We start from the raw sequence: 25,679 nt of genomic DNA, 5'->3' as shown, positions 1-25,679 counted from the left end.
TGAAGGTCTGGGCCATCAGGATAACATGGTGCCGTTGCAGGAAATATGCTATAGCTGGGGAGTTTAATTTTATCCAAATGAGGGGATATAATGTCAACTTGCCAGAGCCCAAGGACTGTACCTACCTTGCATAAAATAAAGTGGATTGCAGCTAACCTCTTCTTGCATACAAAGATTCAACGTTCAGAGATTACAGATCACAGCATAATGCTCAAAGTTGAAAAATGGTGGCTGGAACTTGTATTTGCTGTATTTGGCTGGAACTTGTATTTGCTGGCACCGCTGTGTTAAATAGTGCCTTGGCTATCTTGGCAATTTTCAGGAAATCTCCCATCAGTGGTAGCAACAGCGTAGACCAGCTGCAGTTGTTCTTACTACCGTGGGATCTAGACCAAGTTTAGGTGGAAAAAGTGGACAAAGTGGAAAAAATGCTAGCAGTTGGTCCACTGGAGCTGCACTGGTGCTATTGCTATAGTGGGAAACTTCCTGAAAATTGCCTAATAGGGTGACTGAACCACACTACAGAATTTCATAGACCACATTTGGCCATCCACATGTAATAGCACATTTGGCCACTCATATGCTGTAGACCCTGTCTATACCCTGCATTCCTCAGAGCAAGTGTCTTCTTTTTCCCTTAGTGAAGGAACAAAAGAAAAACACAAACCAAAAATTGCATTATAGATTATGAACTTGTTGATGTTAAAGAAAGAGACAAGCAAACAGTAAGGCAGCAATGTTGACATTTAAATCAACAAAATTGACAGCTAGGTTATTTACTTTTCTACAGCAGTCCTCTTTTCAATTTATGTGCGTGTCACAGGGCAACAGTTCTTTCTGGAGACAAATGGCCTACAACTGTATGAGAAGAAATTTCAGAAGTAATAAATCTCTCTATGGGTATGAGATTCTGTGGATGTTGAGATAGACAATTGGCAGGAGAAAGAAGAGAGGAGTTGGAGCTGCTCCCTTTATACTCTCCTTTGACTTGTCTAATCCAGGGAAATGTTATAAAAAATTCTGACGATTGTTAACAATATTGGTAGCCCTACTGTAGATAAGGCTGCTACGGCCAGAGCTGCTTTTAGTTTTGTGCTGATTAAATCTTCTCAGACCAATGGTATTAAAAATGCTGGCAGCTGCACTGGTGCTAGCAATGCTAGGAAGTGTTTAGAAAATGTGGATGAAAGGAACTCAGGTAGCCTTAGGGAAGCAGGTGAGATTGAGAACCTCTCCTACTTCCTAAATAAAATAAGCCTTCATGAGGCAGCACAGGGTGAAGCAGGGAGCTGCTATTTCTGGAGAGGAAAACCAGCCTCTGAAGATAGGATATAATTTCCTTGGGGAGTTGGAGAAGATTGTTATGATTCTTGAACTCTTTGAGCTGGTGTAGGCCTAGGGGAAACTTGGGGAGCAAATTTGTAGGCAGGAATCCTGTAGGAATAAATAGTGTGTGATCTTGTAATTAGAGATTGTATGAGAATTCATATGAAAAAGGGTGCTGAATTAAGGTTTCACAGGCAACCTTAATTCTGGCATTTCCTATCTTGACTTGCAATCTTAATAATGTTCTTTTAACATAGTTTTTTTGTGTGTAATTTAAATTTCTTATTTCTTTGCTGGACAATAGGAAGGATCAGTACTAGAAAAGACCCTGCTTTCTCTCTCTCTCTGTCTCACTCACACACACCCTGCCAGTCCAAGCACTAGCTCCATTCCCTGTTCACAGCCTAGGATCTAAGGATGCAACTAATTTTCTCTTTGGTTTCACCTTCTACAGACCATGTAACCCACATGGTAGTTTTCCCACAGCCTTTTTTTTTGGATGTATGTGTGTGACAAAGTCAGACTTGTCAGCTATAAGAGAGGGATTGAAGGCAGGTATATTGGTCTTAGAATTGTGAAGACCCTTTTTCTTATTAACTGAAAAGAGGGGGCCTCAGGTTAATTGGAGACACCTGAGTACAACTGGTGGTCTTTAAAAGCCCATCTTCTGGTGAGGTGGGAGGGAGGAGAGATGAGAAACAAGTGGCAGAAAAGGCTCCTTCTAGGTAGATGGATGTTCCCCTCCTTACAGGGGAAATACTGAGTTTCCTCCTCTTTGGGGAAGGGCTGGTGACCAGAAGCCAGCATAAGTCAATGCTCTGGTGGGGGCAAGGAAATGTATAACTTTTGTGTTGTGGGTTTGTTTGCTCAAGAGAACTATGTGGGCCTATTCTGAGGCCCACCTTGTAAATAAACCAAAATTAAGAATTAAAAACCTTTAGACTGATTTACTCCACACACACACACCCCCCCCACCAGAGGGAGAAATGTTGAGTCTGGTGTCAGACTACAGAGGTGAGAGGGTAATAGGCTGTGAGGAGGTGGCCTAGTACCTATGTAGGTGGAGGTGGGAAACAAGCTGGAGAGGACCTCGTATAGGATACTTCATGTAAGGACTTGCCGATCTATATGCTTGCAACCTCTTCTATCTCCTGATGTAATGCCTTTTCTCCATGCTCCTCCTTCAAGTAACCCTCTTAAATCCATTATTCTATAAAGATAGGTCCTCACCTCAAAGAAGCAGTAACAAACTAGGCAGAAGGAAAACAAACAAGCTAAACAAAATCATTACTCTAGTGCATCTATTCTCTCATCTGTTTATTTAGACTGAAAGCTCTCCAAGGGAGGGAACTTTAGGCTTTTATCTATAGCATATTTTTCTGTATCTGAACACAGTGGTCAGCAATTGTGTTAATTGAACTAGGGCTGAAGGTGATTTTGCTGTGGGTATACAAAAACAAAATGTGTTCCAACATTATTTTTTCTACAGGTTTAATCCCAGTGAGCTAAAAGAGTATTGAACACAGATTGTCCTTGTCTACACATTAGGGTGACCAGATGTCCCGATTTTATAGGGACCATCCAGATTTTTTGATCCATCCCATCCCAATTTTTCACACTTGCTGTCTGCTCACCCTACTACACATACCACTAAACCAGTGCTTAATTTGTAAGAGGTGCCAGGGCTCAAGCAATTTTTTTTAACTTTCATAATTGATGCAGAAAGTCCAGAGGTACCTGGGCTATAAACTACCAAGCCTAGAATTGCCAGGGCTCAGCCCTGGCACAAATTAAGCACTCTTCTAAACTCTAAAGCTTAAACACAGCATTGTGTTCAACCCTAGTTCAGTTAACACACCTGCAGACAGCCATGTGCGGACATTAGTACAGACAAGGCCATGGGAGTGGGTGACTGGAAGTCTCTTTCCTGAATGAAAAGGAGTATTTGTGGCACCTTAGAGACTAACCAATTTATTTGAGCATAAGCTTTCATGAGCTACAGCTTATGCTCAAATAAATTGGTTAGTCTCTAAGGTGCCACAAGTCCTCCTTTTCTTTTTGCGAATACAGACTAACACGGCTGCTACTCTGAAATCTTTCCTAAATAGGACTGCAGAAGCCACTGTTCTGCTAAGGCTCCTATAGTACTTTGCCAGCCTGTATCCCCCAGTATCTCTCTTCTTTCTCCTTTGAGGCTAGACTGGGCCCCTCACTCCAGTGGGTACCTTCCCCAAGGCATTAAACTCAATGCAGTTTCAGACTGGAGAATAGGAAGGAAGGGGAGAAAAGGCGGAGCCAATTCCAATGACAGACATAGGACTCAGCCAATAGATTTGTAGAGGGTGGCCTTCGGCGCTGATGGTGGTCTCTGAGAGGTAGGGGCTTTGCGTGAGGGGGCGGGATTAATGGGGCGTGGCAAGCGTGGTCTGGGGTGAAGGACGGATGCTTGGCCGTGTGGAGGCGGGGCCTGAGGAGGAATGGGCGGGGCTAGGAAACGGGAGGGGTCGGGGGGGGTTGGGTGGAGCGAGAGGCCCTGATTGAGGAGGAGGGGGAGGCGTGACCAGGGGTGGGCGGGGCCGCGCGGGGATTGGCCGGGGCGGGGTTTCGCTGGGGTTATGCTGACGGCTCCGGTCAGGGAATTTCAATTTCGGATGTGGCGGAGCTGAAGGCGGCAGCAGCAGGTAATAGCACTCGCGCGCGGGGGGGGTCTGTTCACCCTCCCCTCCGAGAGCTCCCGCTCGGGGCGGCGGGCGCGAGCTGGGCGCAGGAGTGACAGGGGCAGGTGCCGCGGGGCCCCGCCCTTGGGTTGGCGACCTGGTCCCTGGGCGGCCGGGGTCCCCGCGGCTCGCTGGTGTCCTTGCGCCCGGCGCGGGCTGGAGGGTCTGGGAGGACGCTGCCCCTGCAGGCCCGAGCTGGGTCGGCGCGGCCGTCAAAGCCCAACGGCAGCGGCGGGGGGGGGGGGGGCGGCTCTTCCCAGGGCGCTTGTCCGCCCCGCCAGGGCGCGGGGAAATCCGCTGGAGGGGGAGACGCTGTGGGCGGCGCTGTGCGGTGCGCCCGGCCTGCTCGCACGGAAACCCCCCGGCACTGGGACGGTGGGGGGGGGGCTCGCCGCTCACGAAGTAGGGCGGCTGGCGTTAGCGTCCCTCCCTCCCTCCCATCGTCCCAGGGGGGCTGCTGCCGTGGCTCGGTGAGACGCGCACCATCCTCCTGTCCTTTAAATCTCCCTCGTGTAGATTCCCGCGGGCTGGGAGTCCCACGCACAGCAGAGACGCTTTACTCTGCCCCCCTTAGTCAAAAGCAGAAGAGCTGAAAGCCTGGAAACTGACCCCCTCATTGCTCTTCATCTGCATGGGGTGGTGACGACTTCCGTATTTAAGCCTAGGGGCCTTTCTCGACCTGTGAGCGTGTAGAGTATCGCCTGTGTTTGCAAACCTTGGTTTTTGTAGTTATAACAGCAAAACTGATTGAGAGACACTAGTTGCTTATTAGAAATCTCTGGCTGAGGTTTGCTATCCTATTCTAATTTCAGTACTTGTACATCTATCTGCACTGGTGGGTCTCAAACTTCCTGGTCTGATTTTTTTTTGGGAGGAAAACCAGATAATCCCAAACTAATGCAAACTGCCCTGAATCACTATGAAATTTTGCAAAAAGAAAAGGAGGACTTGTGGCACCTTAGACTAACAAGTTTATTTGAGCATAAACTTTCGTGAGCTTATGCTCAAATCTGTTAGTCTCTAAGGTGCCACAAGTCGTCCTCTTCTTTTTGCAGATACAGACTAACAGGGCTGCTACTCTGAAACCTATGAAATTTTGGTAGTCTGTATCCTTGGCATGAATAATGTGGGACAGCAAAGTGGGAAGCAGGGAGATACTTTTGGACCACCACTCTTTCCATTTCAGCTGCTTCTTTCCACCCACTCCTTTTAACTCTTTTCTTTCTTTCAGGTTTGCAGGTAGAGAACTGTGACCCTCCACTGAAGCTGTGTGCCTCTGGTGCCTGCTGAGAATGCAACTGACTAGGATTGTACAGTCCTTATCAGTTTCATGCTCTATAGGCAAAACAATTCAATGCAGAGATCAGTGCCTCTCTTTGTCTACATGTCCTGAACATTTGACAAACAAAATTTTGGTAAATAAAAGGTAGTCCATTAGTCAAGGTGTGCTAGCCAGGTCTTGTCAGGTGGGAGCCAACTGGGGTTGATTTAGTGGCTCCCAGCTCCTTACCTGCTGGGTCTGGGTGTAACCCTCTTACTCCTGAGAAGCATGAACTTCCTTTGGTGAAGCAGGAGGTAATCCCAGAAATGGACATAACTCTCAATAATAAAGCAGTACTTTTATCTAAGCAGGGCAAACCTTCAGTCTGTATGATGATTAATAGCATGAGGAGACCCCTATGGGAAGTTAAACATACACATTCCCCAGCAATAATACAGTGTCTCCTGTCCAATGCGTAAATATACAGATCAGTGCTCTCTGACCTGATTAAGCATTCCGTGATTCCTTGTCTGACTTCTGTCTCCAAGTTTTTGCTGCAGTCATTGATGCGAGTGTGTGCTGTGAGCTCATTTACGTCTGGACGCTCTGTTCCTGATGTTGCTGGGTTGGTCTGGACTTTCTGCCTCAGTCCAGCTGTTCTTGGGATCAAGCTCCTTCATTAAAGCTCCCAACTCAACTAAGCTGCTCTCTTTTTGCACCAAAACCTCTTAAAATGTTCTCACAGTGGTAGCATATTTTTTTAGCCTGTATCCTTCGGATCAGCTGATTGGCTCAAGGTCATTCCTCTCTCGGGCTTGGTGATACTAACTGTCCATCCCCCAATTCAATATATAACAAATAGAAGAAAGGAAAAATTGATAGTAATATGAATTGGAAGCTAGGCATTGTAGGAAATTGATAAGGGAAACCCAGGTGAAAGCTATGGCCAGCAGAGTTAAGTTTAGTAAGGAGTTTCCTAAAGTATATTAGGAACAAAAAAAATCTTACTAGAAGAAAGTGATAAAATTATGAACAATAATGAAGAAAAGGTAGAAGTGTTCAATAAGTATTTCTGTTCTGTATTTGGAAAAAAGCCAGATATTGTAGTCATATCGTATGATAATAATGAACACTTTACGTTCCAATAGTAACTGAGGAAGATGTTAAATCACGGTTACTAAAGTTAGACATTCTTAAATCAGCAGGTCCAGATAACTTACATCCAAGAGTTTTAAAAAAGCTGGCCGAGGAGCTTACTGGACTCTTAATGTTGATTTTCAATGAGTCTTGGCACACTCTGAAAGTTCTAGAATACTGGATGAAAGCTAATGTTCTCCTAATATTTAAAAAGGTTAAACAGGATGACCTGCCTAATTAAAGGTCTGTCAGTTTGACATTGACCCCAGGCAAGATAATGAAGCAGCTGATAAGGGACTTCATTAATCCAAGAATTAAAGGAGTGTTATGTGATTAATGCAAAGAACCATGGGTTTATGGATAATAGAGCCTGTCAAACTAACATGATATATATTTTTAATTTAATTTTTTTTATTTGGATGAGATTACAAGTTTGGTTGATAAAGGCAATAGTGTTGATATAATATGCTTAGACTTCTGTATGGTGTTTGACTTGGTACCAGATGAGATTTTTGATTTAAAAAAAAAAACTAGAATGATATACAGCTAACATTGCATACAGTAAATGGTTTAAAAACTGGGTAACTGATAGGTCTCAAAATGTAATTGTAAAAGAGGAATTGTCATTGAGCAAGTATGTTTCTAGTGGGGTCCTGCTGGGATAGGCTCTTGACCCTATGCTATTTATGTGTGTTCTTCCAGATCATTGACAAAAATGTTAATCATCACTGATAAAGTTTGCAGATGACCAGAGGATGATAAACAATGTAGGGGACAGGTTACAGACATGGTGTGATCTGGATCGCTTGCTAAATTGGGTGCACGCGAACAAGATGTGTTTTAATATGGCTAATTGTATATGTACGCATCTGGGAAAGAAGAATGTAGCCCATACTTATACGAGGACTCTATCCTAGAGAGGTTATTTTATCTCAGTGTTTGGCACTGATGCGATCAGGACAATACTGTGTCTAGTTCTGATGTCCACAATTCAAGAAGGTTGTAGATTAATCATTCTCATAGCTCTTCTGCAATTTAAGGAGTAGAGAACATGCATGTAGTGATTGACTCAAAGAGCTGAATCTATTTAGCTTAACAAAAAAATGTTAAGGGGTGACATGATCAGTATAAAGTCCCCATATAGGTGACAAATATTTGATAATGGGCTCTTTAGTCTCAGGGCATGTGTTCTCTAGCAACGTTAAAGCGCTGCCATGGCAGTGCTTTAACGTGGCTGTATACTGTAAAGTGCCCATGTAGACAAGCACTAACAGACACAGGTATAATGATCCAATGCATGGAAGCTAAAGCTAGACAAATTCACACTGGAAATAAGGCATCCCTTTTCACAGTAAGGGTAATTAATCATTGGAACAATTTACCAAGAGTCATGGTGGATTTTCCATCACTGGCAATTTTTAAACAAAGATTTCTTTTTTTTGTTAGATATGCTGTAGTTCAAAAGGAATTATTTCAGGGCAATTCTATGGCCTGTGATACACAGGAGGTCAGATTAGATCTCTCCTGAAGTTACTGGCAGCCAATCCATTAAGGGTTTTTTGGTTGGGAATGACACTCTTTCCGATGAAAGTCTCTATCTGTTATCTATCTCCTGTGTCTATCCTGGCCTCTCAATAGGGGAGCGGAACCAGAAGGAACTCCACAGGAGAGTACCCTCCACCACTGGCTAATCACAACTTTTGGGGCGGGCCTTTGCCTCTTCACATTGAATTACACTTTGAGATCTCAGTATGTAGTAATGCCTAATTTATAAACTTGAGCGTGACCCCATCTGTCTCTTACATACTTAGTTTGAGGACTTCTGGCCTACAATATTGCAAAGCATATGCTACCTTAGCTCAACCATTGTTTTTAGACCATAAGTACTGTAATGCTTTTAACCATAAGTACTATACTACCAAAAGGTCAGATGGGGGAAGTTCAGAACAGAGGCCTGAGCCTACAGTTTTTCCACTGATGGAGCTCCCACTGAGTTGAAATTATTTCCTACTTATGCACACACAATAACTTATATTGACTTAAGTGTAGTAAGACTGGACTTAAAAGAGGATATTTTATTAAATCATAATCTTTGAGGACCTTTGAATGTCATAAGGCGCGATTGATATTTTTTTCTCGGCTCTGATGTGTAGTTGATGGACCATCATCAGCAAAGAGTAACTTCTGAAACAAAGTGAACAAACAGTAGCAAGTTTGGTACATTTGGTTGGCCAAGGTGCTCAAACTTTATGGTGATGGGTGACAGAGAAGCTTATATCAGGAGTGGTGTTCATTTTGTGGATAATTTTTAATTATGGGCTGTGCTATAAACTTACAGATATAGTTACAAGACAAACTTAGTGCCTGAATTAGGGTTGCTTCCCTGGTTGCCCAATACATATGCTATAAGACTTGAAAACAAAATGTCAGAAAACTAAAAATGCAAAATGAAGGTTGACCTTCTTGAACAAAGCAGATACAGACTACTGTTCTTTGCATAGAGAGTACAGTAAACTTGCACCACAGAACACTGACTTTATATTTCATATTGGAAAATTACCCCGTTACAGGGTGTAACTGAGTGTTGTGGTACTTTGCCCACCCCTGCTCTACCAGATGCTCAGTACAGTGAGCTGTTTTAAGCTGGCCCGCGAGCTCCCGCTGGGGAGCGGGGTCTGCGGCTTGCCCTGCTCCAGCCGGGGCGCTGGACTGGGGGGCGCTCTATGCAGCAACCGGAAGCTGTGGCATGGCCCCGTTCTGTCTCCTATGTGCTTCAATGGCCCCCTCCAGCACTCCAATGGGAGCTGCAGGGACGGTCCCTGCAGATGGGGCAGCGTGCAGAGCTGCCTGGCCGTGCCTCTGCGTAGAAGCTGGAGAAGAGACATGCCACTGCTTCTGGGAATCGCTTGAGGTAAGTGCCGCTTGGAGCCTGCACCCCAAAGCCTCTCCCCACGCCCCAACTCCCTGCCCCAGCCCTGATTTCTCCCTCCCCCCCGCTCTCCAAATCCCTCAGTCCCAGAGCACCCTCCTACACCCCAAACTCCTCATCTGGAGCTCCATCCCAGAGCCTGCACCCCCCCACACCAGAGCCTGCACACCCCCCCCATACCCCATCCCCAATTTTGTGAGCATTCGTGGCCCGCCATATAATTTCTATTCCCAGATATGGCCCTCGGGCCAAAAAGTTTGCCCACCCTTGTGGTAGAGTGTTGGGTGTATCATGAGCTTGGAGGTAAGTCCTGTAGACATTCCAAACATTAGGCTTCAGAGGTTATAGCCTTTGGCGGTTCCCATAAACGCCCACTGAGGCTGATAAAATGATAAAGGATTCCTTTATTTTGGCTGTCGGAAATAAAATTTGCGGTTACCCTTGGCATGATAGCTTTAAGTGTCAAACAAAAGATAAACCAGCTTTTCTTAAGTCAGTTTCTGAGGGCAGGCCAGTGCATGGATAATAGTCTCTTTTGGGCCTCCTCCTCTTGCATGTGGAATCTTACATATTGTACCTTCTGTTCCATTGGTAATTTGATAAGATCCTCTGGCAACTACAGTAAAGCAGTAAGAAATGTTAAGGTATTGATAGCTTCTTTTAATGTGATTTAGCAGTTGGAAGCAAGAAGAGGCAGCTCCACATGACCTATTGACCACCAATAACTACTCTGTAGACCATTGGTGTTGCATGGACGGAACAGAGGGACATGGTGGAGTATAGGAATGGTAGTTCTGGTTTAGAGTGGTGATCATAACTGATAAAGTGGCATTGTTATAGAGAGCAAGTATATTATGGACCTGACCCAACTCCTTATTGACATAAAAAGGAAAGATGGATTGGACTATATAAATAAATTTGTGCTTTTATATCTCTTGAGGAGACAGATACAATTGAAGTCTTATGGAAAGATAAGGTAGTTTGATTTTCTGTATTTCTTGTGAGCAGCTCTGCAGAGGCAGAGATGGGCTTGGTATCTTGTTTAAGTAGTACAACCTTAACTTTTCGTTTCCTGGTCTGATATTATTGTGAAGCACTTGTTGTGAAGCCAGTGTAATTAACTGCAGCCTGAATGCCAGCTTCACCTACAGGTGAAGAAGGTGCATGTCTATCCCACCATGTTACATAATCCAATGTTACTCCGTCCTGAACTGCTTATTTAAAAAAAAAAAAGGGGGGGGGGAAGATAGTGTGTGGTGGCACTTCCAGTGAGATTGTTGGATGTTGGGGAGAGTACATGCAAAAACAAAACAAATACGTTACTGATTTATAAAACAAGAAAACAGTTGTTCATTTCCCCCACCTGTGAGCTGGATTGCACCTCCACTTTTGTTAGCACAGGAGACTCAAATCTAGGGGATCTTTGTAAGCTCCCAGATGAGGGAGCCGCAGTTTTGCACCTTTTACCTTTAACATCAGATGCTCCCCCAGTGGTACCATGAGATTTTTTGGGGCTGGGATGATAGGGAAGGAACTTGTCTTAGCACAGTTGAACCCATCATCTCCTGTTGAGCCTGTTAATATCAATGCAGAAGTCTGAGAACTAGTGCTGTTTTGAAACGGCATTAATTCCCATTGGATCCTTCCATAGCTTCTGCTACAGCTCAGCCATAGAGGATTCTGTCAATAGTTGAAAGGGGTTCTTCAGAAGCCTTGCTGCCAAGGGCTGGGGTATAGTAACAGTGTGCAGGGACTCTCTGGGACTGCAGGTTCCTTTCGTTATGTATCCTAAGGATGGTTTGGGGTGACTATTTATTTATGGTACCTCGCTGCTCCACTTTGAAAAGACAACTTGACAGAAAATCCAGGGTGAGCTTCAGGAAGTTTCCTGTTCCTCTTGTCTTGCTCCTGGAATTATTTTTGCAGGAAGATTTGATTTGATCCTCTGACTTTAATTTACTCTGCTAATCTTAGGTAATGCAGCATTTTTGGTATGCAAGGTCATTATTTGGAGACTCATGCATTTCACAGATGCACAATAGGACGAATTAAGGGCACAGTTTGAAGGCAAACCCTGAATTGCCTTACTGCTACAGATTTAAGTCAATTCCTTTGCCTGTCTAACATTGTTTCTGTGGCTTAGTGTTTGCAAGGCACCAGTTCTAGAGAAGTGTTCTTGTTGCAAAAGCTACCCTTTCACCAGAAAATAAAAATAGAATTTTAAAAACCAAGGAAATGTCTGTACTGCCTGAAAGATCAGTTTTGACTAAAATTACTTGCATTGATGACAAAGCAGAGTTTAACCAAAATATTTATTGTTCAGGTTACTCTGTAATTAGTAATGTTGTAAGGCTAAATGTAACACTGGGTTTTACTCAAAATCACTATCATCTTATTACTGTGGCTTGAAAACTACAAAGAATAACCATGGCTTTCTTTACAAAGTGGCCTGGATTGAAAACTTGACTACAGTGTTTTAAGAATGTAGGTTTTTATATATTTTTAATAGTATTCTTCAGCATAATTTTAAAACACATGATGTGATCTCTTACCACAATGGAAAACTAGAGCAGTTTTGTTTTCTTTTTTTTAATTGAAGTTGCCTGCACAGTACTCTTTTATTCTGTCTATGGTCTTTCAAAACTTGCAGCAAAAATATCTATATTTTATATATTGATAACATGCAGTGCTTTGAAATGTGAAGCTCTAGCAAAAATAAACTTGTCTTTTCATACAATACTTTAGACATCTCACACAAATATACAATATAATCTCCTTTTTGGTTTGAATTTTGATTTTATTTTTTTTAAGAATTGTGCAACAGCTAGCTATAACATTTTACAGTTTTTTACAAACAAAAGTGAACTTTGTTTTCCCTCTGTTGGGAGGAAGTTTGCCTTCAAGTCTTTCTACTCCTTCCTTGTTTTCTTCTCTCAAACACCCTATCTTGTGGTCACCCTTCTATTTTAAACAAACTTGTGTTTGCTTGTCAATTGCACAATTACTATTCCTGTAGGTGTTTACTACTTAAATTGAAGGAATGTATAATAATTAATCAGCTGTTGAAGTTATTGGTCTGTAACCTCCAGATCGGTGTCCCATTTCCTAAATAGCTTCAGTGTATACCATTTTCAAATTCTCTGGTAGCGATGGAATTCCCCAAAACAATCACCAGTGCTTCATTAGTTCATTTAGTATACTGAAGTGACTTTCATATGACTTGACTAATAGTAATATGTTCTAGTTAACTATGTAGTGGTTAACGTGTTCATTCATATAAACTGCCTAGGGAGGTTGTGGAATCTCCATCCTTGGAGATTTTTAAGAGCAGGTTAGACAAACACCTGTCAGGGATGATCTAGATAATACTTAGGCCTGCCATGAATGCGGGGGACTGGATTAGATCACCTCTCAAGGTCCCTTCCAATCCTATGATTCTATGATTTCTGATTCTGAGTTGCAATAACACTATCCTCACTATTTTTGACACTTTTTTTTCCCTAAATGGTAGCTCAAGGCAAATAACAAATATCAGCCACATTATCACTAATCCTGTCCCTATTAGTGAACCTACACCTTTCTATGCCATCTTGCTTTTTGGATACTTTCTTTGGTTGGACATTGTCCCATTACAACATGCATCTGACATGAACTTAGTGCCTGTAACAGGGAAAGTTAAAAACCTGGTGCCATAATCTTCATACTTAGATTAATGCCTAATCTTAAAACTGCTTTGGGTCCCCTTCTCAGAGGACTCCTCTCTTAAAGTGCCTACAGTGGCCAGGCTTTGATAGAGGAGGGCTTTATGATAAACTTAGTCATCTGTGTCACTTCTTTGTTCAGCCACAGTGATGGCAACCGACCAATGCATAATGCTCCTTTTTTGCCCGGGACTGAGCGTGCTGCTAACCTAGATTTCAAGTGACCTAACAGGAAAACAGTTTTTATACTTTTGGTACTCAAGGTTTAATTATTTCAAGTTTTTGTTAAGTATACTTAAAGTTTATTTGCAGTGCTGTAGCCATGTTGGTTCCAGGATCTTGGCAAGACAAGGTGAATGAGGTAATATCTTTTATTGAACCAACTTCTGTTGCTGAAAGGGACAAGCTTTTACAGAGTTCTGTTTAAGCTTGAAAGCTTCTCTTGCACCAACGGAAGTTGGTCCAAAAAAAATATTACCTCATCCACCTTATTCTCACATTTTACTAGTTGAACATTTGCACTTAATTGTAGAGAGATAGAAGCAACTAATTACTTCCCTTGGCTATATTTCATGGTAGGTTTTTCTGTGTTTTTTTTATATGTATTATAGGGATGGTGTGAGTGGTGTGAACAGATGACAATTTCTAGAGTTAGCTGAAATTTCTGTATTTCCAGGATTTTCTGATTGTGGTAATTACTTGCAACTTGAAAGACCATTTTATTTTTTCATTCGTGCCTATTAAATGTGAGCAGGACAAAATCCCTGAGGGTATCTCAATGTTTGCTTTCTAATTCTGTTCAATAAAGAACTCAACATCTGGTATGAAACATTAAAAAGCCAAAAGAACTCTTTACCATGGTTTGATTCATAGAGAAGTATCTTTTTTTTTTTTTTGGTCGTGAGTGTGATTTCCTAACATCCTTCAGAGAATTAAAGGAGTTGATTTAAATTATGGGATAATTGCAAAATAGAATTTGGTTACACTACCTCTCATACTTGGATATTATAAAAAACGTTGCCAATAAAGTGCTGATAATACAGTGTCTATCATTCAAATGTAGTAAAGGTTAAGCTGTATGTAAGCTATTCCTGAGTTCACTGGCATTTTGAATCCTGCTCTGTGGAGTGAGAAAATCCTTGGGAAGGAGAATGGGGTAGCTTTTTAAAAATTGCTATAGAACCTTTACCTTACACAAGAGACTATCAGAAGGGACTTATTTCAGAGTGGTAGCTGTGTTAGTCTGTATCAGTAAAAACAACGAGGAGTCCTTGTGGAACTTTAGACTAACAAATTTTATTTGGGCATAAGCTTTCGTGGGCTATAGCCCACTTCATCAGATGCATGGAGTGGAAAATACAGTAAGCAGGTATAAATAAATATACAGCCCATGAAAAGATGCGAGTTACCTTACCAAGTGGGGGGTCAGTGCTAACGAGGCCAGTTCAATTAGGGTGGATGTGGCTCATTCCCAACAGTTGACAAGAAGGTGAGTATCAACAGAGGGAAAACTATTTTTTTTATATAGTGACTTAGGTTCTCCTTCTATCTTTATTTTCATTCCTTTGGATGAGATGTTTAACCCATTACTAAATATGGTAGCAAACCACAAGCTTTTGAGCTAAATAGGACATGGTCTGTGTGGTATTGAAAGTAGAAGCTAGAATATTGTCCTTAGGCTTTCAACCACAAATATTTTGGGTCCATACCCATTGATAACACTAATTGCAAACTCGCTCATAACATCTTGAAGACCCTCTGCTTTAACTTATGCTAGCATGGTGAATGTGTAGTAAATAGAGAAGTTAATGAGTGGTGGAAGAATGGCTTTTAATTTTATCAGTTCCTTGAGAGACATTTATTGTATGGTCCATGTGTGACAGACATCACTGTGCCTTCTAAATGTTTTTACAAAATAAATTCTCCATCTTATAAAATGCAAAACATAAGGAAATACTTGGTAATGTAGTTTCTTCTAAAGTGTCTCATTTTGGCTTAGCTTTTGGGATACACTGACTCATTTGCCACCTCCATTTTGAGTATGTGGTAAAATCTCATATCTTTCCTGAAGTGTGGAAATTCTGATATTAAACCCCTGTCATCTAAACCTATATTTAAGTGATCTAATGTTCTCATGGGGAAAGTGTGTTAATTACTGCCAAAATATTAACTGTTTTGTGTACTGGGAGTGGATGGTTCATGGGGTTTGCTTGTAGAAGACATAATACAAGCTGTAACTTCAAGATCACTGGTTTAAAAACCAGACCAGTCTGGTAGTGAACCAGTTAGTCATTACCATTTGATGGGCCAAATTATGTGTAATGGGTTGATGGAGTCAGTAAGTGGATGGGGGCGTTCACAGGAAAAACAACCATCATAACTGGAACTAATTCGTACTTTTATTTGCAGTCTTCACTAGAGGCCAGGGAGTAAATGCTACATGGAATAGCCTCTCACTTCAGGAGAAGATAGTCTAAAGTTTATTTCAACCCTGACATATAAAACATCAGTACTTCTTCATGTATACAAAAGACAAGACTTTTGTCTACAATGCTTTCATAAATGTTAAATTAAACTCTTTTTAAACGAAATACAAGTGTGTATATTAGGTTTTTTTTTTGTTGCGCTGACCCACTTGTTAGTCTTGTTTAATTTAATTTTTCTTGGCAAATCCATGAGCAAGGACTGATTGATCGAGTTGGGTCCTGGGCTAGCCAGGAAAAGCTTCCCACTTACTACTGGTGAGTGAGTTTTTAAAGCCCTGCATGTAACTACGCAAAGTCGAATACACTTATGCTGTTTCAGTAACTTCAAAGACCTGCCCAAATTTCAGTTCTGGCAGACCAAAATAAGTTGTACGTTATATTTAGAAACAACTAGTGTGTAATAATTCCAGATTCATAGAATCATAGATTAGGATTGGAAAAGACCTCAGAAGGTCATCTAGTCCAACGCCCTGCTTAGAGCAGGACCAACCCCAACTAAATCATCCCAGCCAGGGCTTTATTAAAGACTTGTATATTGATATCTGAGTGCTGCTGGATTGTTGGGCCATGTGTCACTTTCAAAAAGTGCAGTTTCTCTACACCTCTAAGACCTGTCTATTCATAGGTTTCCTTATGTTTTAGACAGTCTTGATTTCACTATCTCAAAACTCAGACATCCCCCCACCCCCCAGGCAACTTGTACCATGAGGATGGTTGATTTACCATAATATTCCCCAGCTGTTGAAATAGTATACAGTATGATGAATATGTTGAAAATACAAGTCCTATACCATACGTACTGGTGTTTGGAACTTTTGGAACATGATCGGTTTTTAATGACTAAATTTCTCAGTCACTGCCACGACACCCTATATTTCTAGTTTCAACTTCTCTATGGCCCTAAACATTAATCTGTGGACTGCTATGGGGATATTCATTTGGCTGGTAGACTGAAAAATGCTACTATGCTGATCGTTGTTAATTCAGATCTCAATGAGAGAAAACTTGGTCCTCTCTAAAGGATGGTAGGAATCAGCTTGCTTCCATTTCTCATGTCTGAATTAGAGATGTTTGCTTTGTTTCCATAATGTCTCTTCTGTGTCTTTATACCAGTTAAAAATTGGATAACTTCTGTTCAGTGCTTCTGTAAGTATGTTGGGTATGACTGTTAAATCGAGATAACACAATTCAGATGTAAAGTAGGCAAATGGTTTTGGCAAATATTTTGAGCATCTATGTAAGTAAGTGCTTTTTAAAGTGACACACACCACTGGCAGAATACTTAAAGTCTGAGAGGTTTTTTTTTAATTGTGTTGGGAGCAGTGTAATGGAAGGATGATTGCATGAAAAATTAAAAACTAAACTAGGCAAAATACCACAAAATAGACTCCAGCGAATAGTGGCTAAGAGGCACTGAACACACCTGCCTACATTTTAAATGTTTATCATTTTGATTCTTCATTTGGAAAACTGTTGTGGATGATACGTGAGGATTCTTTATTCCATTGATTGGTTGATACATTTTAATTAATTAAGAATTAATTTTTAATTTTTTAATTAAGAATTTTTAATTCTTTAATTCAAGCATAGTTTCAGATAAAGTAGTAAATTTATAGAGATCTATAGATCAGTCTGTATGGCTATGAAGGCAAATCTGGTGTAAAGTTAAATTGACTGACTAATAATTTCATAAGCTCTATGAAAGTCTAATTTTAACAAAAGAGAACTTTACAGCAAAGGATAACATCTCTCAAAAAGAATGGATTAACAAACAGTCGTACAATTAAGATCAAATCTGTCATCCATAACTAATTATCTTAAGCAAAGATTCTACGCAACCCAGTAATACAGTGGATTAAATGTAGAACTACACTTTCTGAAACCTTGAGTCTTGTCTGGTGACACACAAAAGTTGTAATGGCCTTCACTGTGTGTACTGCCATCCATTAGAATAATGGAGCTAAAACAATTCTGAAAGAAGGCATTTTAATATAGAATACCTCAGGTCCATCCATAGTTCACTGCAGGGTGTGGAACTGGGCAAACAAGTGGATTAAGATTAATGTATGAGTAAGAAATGTCTTTTAATAGGTGACTATTAAAATATAATTTTTTTTTAAGCTGTCAGCCTCTTCGGAGAACTGAAAGAGCTTGGCCATTTGGCTTTAAAACCCTGCTGACAAAAATCTAGAAACTATAGGGGTTTTTCATAAATAATCCAGAATTTGGCTGGGCATGAAAAGGTCATGCCCCCCCTTCTGTCTCTTAATCAGATCATTTAAAATGTATAACCTTTTTTGACCTGCCTCTGATGGAGCTAAAGCCACAGAAAAGAAATCTTGTGTTCTTGGTAGGTAGTTGCCCTGATGGCTGAATCTGCTTTCAGGATTTGCTCCTTTTCTGTCATTAGACAGACAAAATAATAGTGCTGCCTTTATTCTATATACTTGTTTCTACATGTAGGGAGCCTAAAACTTACTGATATATAAGTAGGAAACATTATTATTTTGCTTCCTTTTCTATATGGGATAACTTAGAGTTTCCAGTATTGGGAGTCCAGGCATTAATATCCAGATTTGCAAGAGTATGAACACTTCAAACCCTGACTCACCTCCCTCCCCCCCCCGCCCCCCCCCCCCGTTACTTCTAATTTTCTTTCTGGCAAAGAGTATTGTTTTGTAAAATCCCCTGTTAAAGTTTCCTTTGTAGTGTCCTTTGTTTCTTTACGATCATATTCCAGGCGGTTTACTTGCTGCTCGTTCCTGGAAACTCTTGAATCTGAGGCTGATGGTTTCCCAGAAACTACTTTCTGTTCCTTAAGAGACAGGCTTTCTACAAAAAAGTTTATCTATAGACCATTGTGGTGGGTCAGATAAGTCCTATACTGGCAATGAGGCTGTTAATTGGGCAGAGAGGCTCTACAATGGCAAGGAGAGGCTTGAGGAGAACCTGTGGACCCAGATGACCCTACCCGCTATATGTGCAGCCAATATCGGACATGGGGAAGGGCGTTAAAAGGAGGAGACGTAGCCCAGTTGAGGGCTGACCAGAAAGGAGAGCAAAATTCTGCTACTTCCACAACAAGGGAAGCCTGGTCCCAGCCAAGAGTCTAAGGCAGCTTGCAACCTGGATGAGCCATTTGGTGGATGGGATAGCTAGACCCAGGAAGGTGGACAAGGAGGGACAAAAACCTTGAGCAGAAGTGTGGGTCCTGCTGACAAATCCTTGGATGAGCCTAATTTTTAGTTTTTTTTTCCTTTTTGTTTTGGACTCCATGGCACTGGATCTGTGAGGGGTTGGGGACACCTGACTGGCAGGGATCTCCAGCAGGGGAGTTGTGAAGCCTGATGAGCCACAAAGAGATGCTGCATAGACAACCTAGTTGCATCTATGGAGGGCCAAAATAATTTATTGTAAAGACAGAGGGCTCAAGGCTCTTTAAATTAAGATTTAACCATGTGGTGTTGGATTTTGTTAGTTCAATCTAATACCCTCTAAAACTATAGTCAAGACAAGGTAAGCTGTACTTTAACGTGTATTAAGGTAGTCCTGTTGAAATCTAGGAAGATCATAGGCTTTAATGGGATCAGTTAGCATGTGTTAAGAATATACACTGCCTTGTCTACACTAGAGTTTTAGAACATGTTGGCTAACCCCTTCTAAACTCTCCTTCAAGGTTCACTCTTCCACTGCCTAGATTTCTGTAGTTTGAAACAATCAGTCCTGTCTGTTGTCCCCCTTACTCTTCCACACTTTCTACTTACCCCTCCTAAAGGTAGGCAGAGAAGATCCTTTTTCCACTTATTTGGAAAACGAAAAGTTTTTTGTGTATTTTTTTCAGTTGCTCTATCTGAAGCTGCTTCTCTACCTTCTCTTTAGCTGGCACCAGGCTCCACCTTTCTGCATGTGCTTTTTTGTGTTTGATTCAGTCACTCCCCCCCGCCCCTTCAATCCCCTCTCAGACTAATGCTTGACATGTGCATGTTGGAGTGGGAATGTAAGGGAGAGCAGGACTGATACAGGATGCTGATTAGTTATTAGATTGTGCACAAATTCTTGAATGTGGATTACACAGCTATGATACAGAGATGCAATACCTTGGAATGCAATACCTTGGAAAAGAGAAGCAAAAAAGTTTCATACTAATTATAATCCTTTACCAGTGTGTAATACATCATTATGTTGTTCCATATTTTTCAAGTATAAGTGCAGAGAATGCTTGACTTTGAACAGTTCTATTTTATTTTATTTTTTTGCCCTAATGGATTCCATTACACTATTACTCTGTCATAGTTTGTTTAGAATGTAATTGGTATTTTAATAAGTATATTGAACTCCTTTGCTCAAGTTCCTTGCCCAGGATGTTGAACTAAGCTGACTCATTTTTCTACAAGGCAGAACAATGTCAATCTGGTATATGTACAAAGATAAGCAAAGTTACAGGTAGCTGTGCAATTCATATTCACTTCTTTATTTTCCTGGAAAGAGCATGAACATAATGCAATGTTGTTGTTGTTATTATTTATTATTTAAAATGTGATACACACAGACATTTGTTGGAACAGGTAACAAAATGTTCTTAGTAAAATAGTAAATGCTACTGTAATGAAAAATCCCATAATATGCATTTCCCAATGCTCACATCAGTTGAGTTATTACACTTGATGTTCCTTTTTAGAAAAGGGGGAAAAAACTGTACTATGCCACATCACTTCAAATTTTCTAGCACTAAAGTCATAATGTACAACTCTCATTTTTTAAAACTGCTTCCCAAAACTTCTGTGCCAAGACTATTTTATGTAGTATTTTTGGAAAGCAAGCCACTAACTACTAGTCAATTGGGCTGGGCGGTTGGTGTAGTAGCAAAATATGCTACCGCATGGTAGGGGATTGCAGCTACGGATCCTTGTGGTACATTTCATAAGTATGGCTCTGTATAAATAACAATAATGGTCCATTACTTTTAGTCTGGTAGAGTCCAGGAGTGAAGGGTAAGGTAATGTATTCAATTCCTAGGTCTAACCTTATTTACGTTGCAAATTATGTACATTTGAACAGCGAATTTGAGTACCTGGATTTTGGTGAAAAGCTAGGTTTGGAGATGGGAATCAGTCTGCAGTGATAAGTGAGTCAGTTTTAAGTTATGTGCGGTATTTTTAGCCATGGAGACTGTTAACTTGGGCATTTCATGTTTAAAGGTCCCGGTCGTGGAACTAGTGGTTAACAGGAGAATGTTCCGAGTCGGAGCTGGAAAAACAGCTCAGTAGGGGGCTCGCTTTAAGTTGAGTCCTTTGAGGCTAAAAAGTCCAGTTTGTGTGTCTCCTGCTGTAGATTGTCTACGCAATAGCAATATGTGATCTAAACTCACTCTAGTTGCAGTATGTATAGAATTTTTTTAGATTTATTTTCTCTAGAATTTGAGGCTAAGAATTGGACTTTGATCTCTTACAAATTATCTACTTAACTTTATCCAGGCTAATTGCCACTTGCTCATTTCTTCCCTCCCCCATGCCGATGAAGCAGGAGAGAAAGAACAAGTTAAATTAGTATAGCTGTCATGATCATATATCCAAACTAGAATCATCAGGGGACACTGCTGGTATTTTCCCCACACCTATTCCTTCTACTTATGTTTACTATTCTGGGTTCCTGGGTGGCTTTTTTTAACTTAATGCATTTTTTTTTCCCCTGGTCTTTCCTCAGAGGACTTTTTTCCCTTTATTTTATATGATTTAGATAATGACAGAGAGTATGCTTAAGTTTGCGGATGATACCAAGCAGGGAGGGGTTGTATGTGCTTTGGTGGATAGGATTAAAATTCAAAATGATCTGGACGAACTGGAGAAATGGTCTGAAGTAAATAGGATAAAATTCAATAAGGACAAATGCAAAGTACTTCACTTGAGAAGGAACGATCATTTGCACGCATACAAAATGGGAAATGACTGCCTAGGAAGGAGTACTGCAGAAAGGGTCTGAAGGTTGTAGGGTCTGAAGCATAATGGATCACAAGCTAAATATGAGTCAACAGTGTAACACTTTTGCAGAAAAAGCAAACATCATTCTAGGATGTATTAGCAGGAGTGTTGTAAGCATGACATGAGAAATAATTCTTCTGCTCTCTCCGCTCTGATTAGGCCTCAACTGGAGTATTGTGTCCAGTTCTGGGTACCACATTTTAGGAAAGATGTAGACAAATTGGAGAAAGTCCAGAGAAGAGCAACAAAAATGATTAAAGGTCTAGAAAGCATGACCTACGGGGGAAGATTGATGATAAAATGGGGTTTGTTTAGTCTGGAGAAGAGACGACTGAGAGGGGACATTAAAAGGTTCTTACAAGGAGGAGGGAGAAAAATACGTTCTCCTTAACCTCTGAGGCTAGGACAAGAAGCAATAGGCTTAAATTGTAGCTAGTGCGGTTTGGGTTGGACATTAGGAAAAACTTCCTGTCAGGGTAGTTAAGCACTGGAATAAATAGCCCAGGGAGGTTGTGGACTCTCCATCATTGGAGATTTTTAAGAGCAGTTTAGACCATCACCTGTCTGGGATGATCTAGATAATACTCTAGCCCTACCATGAGTGCAGGGGACTGAACTAGATGACCTCTCGAGGTCCCTTCCTAAACCATCACGAAGTGCAGAAAGAATAGCAAATACGGCAGGCGACCGGCTTGGCTTAACAGTGAAATCTTTGGTGAGCTTAAACTCCAAAAAGGAAGCTTACAAGAAGTGGAAATTTGGACAGATGACTAGGGAGGAGTATAAAAATATGGCTAGAGCATGCAGGGCTGTAATCAGAAAGGCCAAGGCACAACTGGAGTTGCAGCTAGCAAGAGATGTGAAGGGTAAGAAGAAGGGTTTCTACAGGTATGTTGGCAACAAGAAGGTGGTCACGGAAAGCGTGGGACCCTTACTGAATGGGGGAGGCACCTTAGTGACAGATGTGGAAAAAGCTGAAGTACTCGATGCTTTTTTTGTCTCGGTCTTCACAGACCAGGGCAGCTCCCAGACTTCTGCACTAGGCAACACTGTGTGGGGAGTAGGTGAGCAGCCCTCAGTGGTGAAAGAACAGGTTAAGGACTATTTAGAAAAGCTGGACATGAGCAAGTCCATGGGTCCAGATCTAATGCATCCAAGGGTGCTGAGGGAGTTGGCTGATGTGATTGCAGAGCCACTGGCCATTATCTTTGAAAATTCGTGGTGATCAGGGGAAGTCCAGGATGATTGGAAAAAGACAGATATAGTGCCCATATTTTTAAAAGGGGGGGAAAAAAGAGAACCTGGGGAGCTACAGATCGGTCAGCCTCACTTCAGTCCCTGGCAAAATCATGGAGCAGCTCCTCAAGGAATCCATTTTGAAGCACTTGGAGGAGAGGGAGGTGATCAGGAACAGTCAACATGGATTCACCAAGGGCAAGTCGTGCCTGACCAACCTGATTCCCCTCTATGATGAGAGAACTGGCTCTGTGGATGTGGGGAAAGCGGTGAATGTGATATATCTTGACTTTAGCAAAACTTTTGATATAGTCTCCCACAGTATTCTTGCCAGCAAGTTAAAAAAAAAAAAAGTATGGATTGGATGAATGGACTACAAGGTGGATAGAAAGCTGGCTAGATTGTTGGGCTCAACAGGTAGTGATCAACGGCTTGATGTCTAGTTGGCAGCTGGTATCAAGCGGAGTGTCCCAAGGATCAGTCCTGGAACCAGTTTTGTTCAACATCTTCATTAATCTGGATGATGGGATTAATTGCACCTCTGCAAAGTCACAGATGACACTAAAATGCAGGAGAGAGAGATACACTGAAGGGTAGGGATTGGGCCCAGAGTGACCTAGACAATTTGAAGGTTGGACCAAAAGAAATCTGAGGTTCAACAAGGACAAGTGCAGAGTTCTGCACTTAGGAAGGAAGAATCCCATGCACTGCTACAGGCTGGGGACTGACTTGGCGAAGCAGCAGTTCTGCAGAAAAGGATCTGGGGATTAGAGTGGACAAGAAGCTGGATATGAGTCAGCAGTGTACCCTTGTTGCCAAGAAGGCCAGTGGCATATTGGGCTGTATTAGTAGGAGCATTGCAAGCAGATCGAGGGAAGTGATTATTTCCCTGTATTCGGCACTGGTGAGGCCACACCTGGAGTACTGCGTCTAGTTTTGATCCACCCCCACTACAGAAGGGATGTGGACAAATTGGAGAGTCCAGCGGAGGGCAATGAAAATGATTAGGGGGCTGGGGCACATGACTTACAAGGAGAGGCTGAGGGAACTGGGCTTATTTAGTCTGTAGAAGAGAAGAGTGAGGGGGTATTTGATATTTGCCTTCAGTTACCTGAAGGCAGGTTCCAAAGAGGATGGACCTCAGCTGTTCTCCATGGTGGCAGATGACAGAACAAGAAGCAATGGCCTCAAGTTGCAGCGAGGGAGGTCTAGGTTGGATATTAGGAAACACTATTTCACTAGGAGGGTAGTGAAGCACTGGAATGGGTTACCTAGGGAGGTGATGGAATCTCCATCCTTAGGGGTTTTTAAGGCCTGGCTTGACAACACCTTGGATGGGATGATTTAGTTGGTGTTGGCCCTGCTTTCAGCAGGGGATTGGACTAGATGACCTGCTGAGGTCTCTTCCAACCGTAATAGTCCTGTGATTCTATTTTTCTCTTTTTCCCCTAGCGCATCAGTCTTCCCTTATTGCTTTCCTTCTGTGATTCTTCTTTGGCCTTTGCCTTGAGTCTACAGTTCAGCAGTGATACTAAGTTGAGTAGGAGCTAGATTTTCTCATGTCTTGCTCTAATTGAGAAGTGATCTTCACTGCTGTGCTAATCCTTTTAGAGGCATCCCATGCATATTGGGGTAAGAAGTAGCTGATGTAGGTGCTATGTGAAACACCTACTACCACGGTGTTCAATGTATATGCAGCACCTAGCAAAGTGGGGTCCTGCTCCATGACTAATGTTTCTAGGCATTATGGTAATACTGGTGATGCATAGGAATCTAGAAGATAGGGTCTCTGCTCCAAAGGGCTTACGTTGGAAGGGTATGCTTTTCATTCAGGAACTCCTAATAGCTGTCCTTTTATAGGCCTGAAAAACAGAAGTCCTGAGCAGACAGTTCTGTAAACTGTTTCAGGACTAAGATCTTGAATGGGGTAAGTCTAAACATCATGAGAGAGCTAAAGCCAAGTTTTTAAATCTTTTATTAGAATTCTTTTAAAAATGCGTTGTAACAGAAACAGGACTTATTTATGAAATAACTAAAACTAAGTAATTAACCTAATTTTACTTAAATCAATACCAGAGTGGCTGAAGTATTGTAATAGCAAACATATAGTTAAACATACACAGTGCTAGTTAATATTTGTAGTTCTACATTATTTATGAAGTGAAGACCATTATATTGACAGTATTCAGTAGCAACATCCAGTTTTCACGTAGTTACTGAAGAGCTTTGGGAGTAGGAAGTACATTTTGATGGTGGGGCGGAAGCCTTGATTGATTATTCTTGTAGTGTACAATGGGAAGAACTTAATTTCTTCAGATCAAGAAATTAAAGGATTTTAGTCTTTGTATCCTAAATAATCCAAATCTGTGAAATCATGTACTATTTTGATGTATATTAGCTTTTATAAGTTTCAATAGAGGGTTGTGAACTGGTGAGCCAGTCAACTTTTTTTTATTTTTAGAAAAATTTTCATCTATCTCTATCTGGTGTTGCCATCTGTCTATTTAGCATTAGTGTCATGGTCTAAATTGCTGTTGAGTTTCCAAAACATCAGTCACTTAATTTTGGTAACAGAAATAATTATTTATGGTCTCACATGCAGTGAGACATAGCTTTTCAGCTAAAACAAGGTTGAAGAATCCAGGAATCCTTTTTTTTTTTTTTTTGCTTGAGCTCAAGCAGTACATTTTTGGTCTGGTGGCTTATTTTGACTGAGGGAACAATTGGATGTATATGGATTCTGTGCACATGGTGGTACGATGATGTCAGGGTTTATGCGTGTCCTAAAGTTCAATCGTCATAGAGTTTAAGGCCGGAAGGGACCAACGGATCATCTATTCTACTAGATGATCCTATTTATCACAGGCCACCAACACAACACAGCACCTGCACACTGTATCCAACAACT

The 25,679-nt window shown here is 41.4% G+C and overlaps 1 protein-coding gene across 19 annotated transcripts in view; it reads left to right on the top strand.

Annotated features, from left to right (window-relative positions):
* The first annotated feature begins 3,922 nt into the window (after nt 1-3,922).
* The window catches only part of EPB41L2 (erythrocyte membrane protein band 4.1 like 2), a 248,946-nt gene continuing 227,189 nt past the window's right edge, over nt 3,923-25,679 (top strand). For all 19 annotated transcript variants that reach the window (XM_073337300.1, XM_073337316.1, XM_073337314.1 and 16 more), the window contains exon 1: nt 3,923-4,007. The gene's annotated coding sequence lies outside the window, so the exon portion shown is untranslated. The remainder of the gene's footprint in view (nt 4,008-25,679) is intronic.

The sequence above is a fragment of the Lepidochelys kempii genome, chromosome 3 (assembly GCF_965140285.1).
Source record: "Lepidochelys kempii isolate rLepKem1 chromosome 3, rLepKem1.hap1, whole genome shotgun sequence".
NCBI classification, from domain to species: domain Eukaryota; kingdom Metazoa; phylum Chordata; order Testudines; family Cheloniidae; genus Lepidochelys; species Lepidochelys kempii.
The sequence above is the reverse complement of the archived record's forward strand: the minus strand, read 5'-3'. Positions and strand labels throughout refer to the sequence as shown.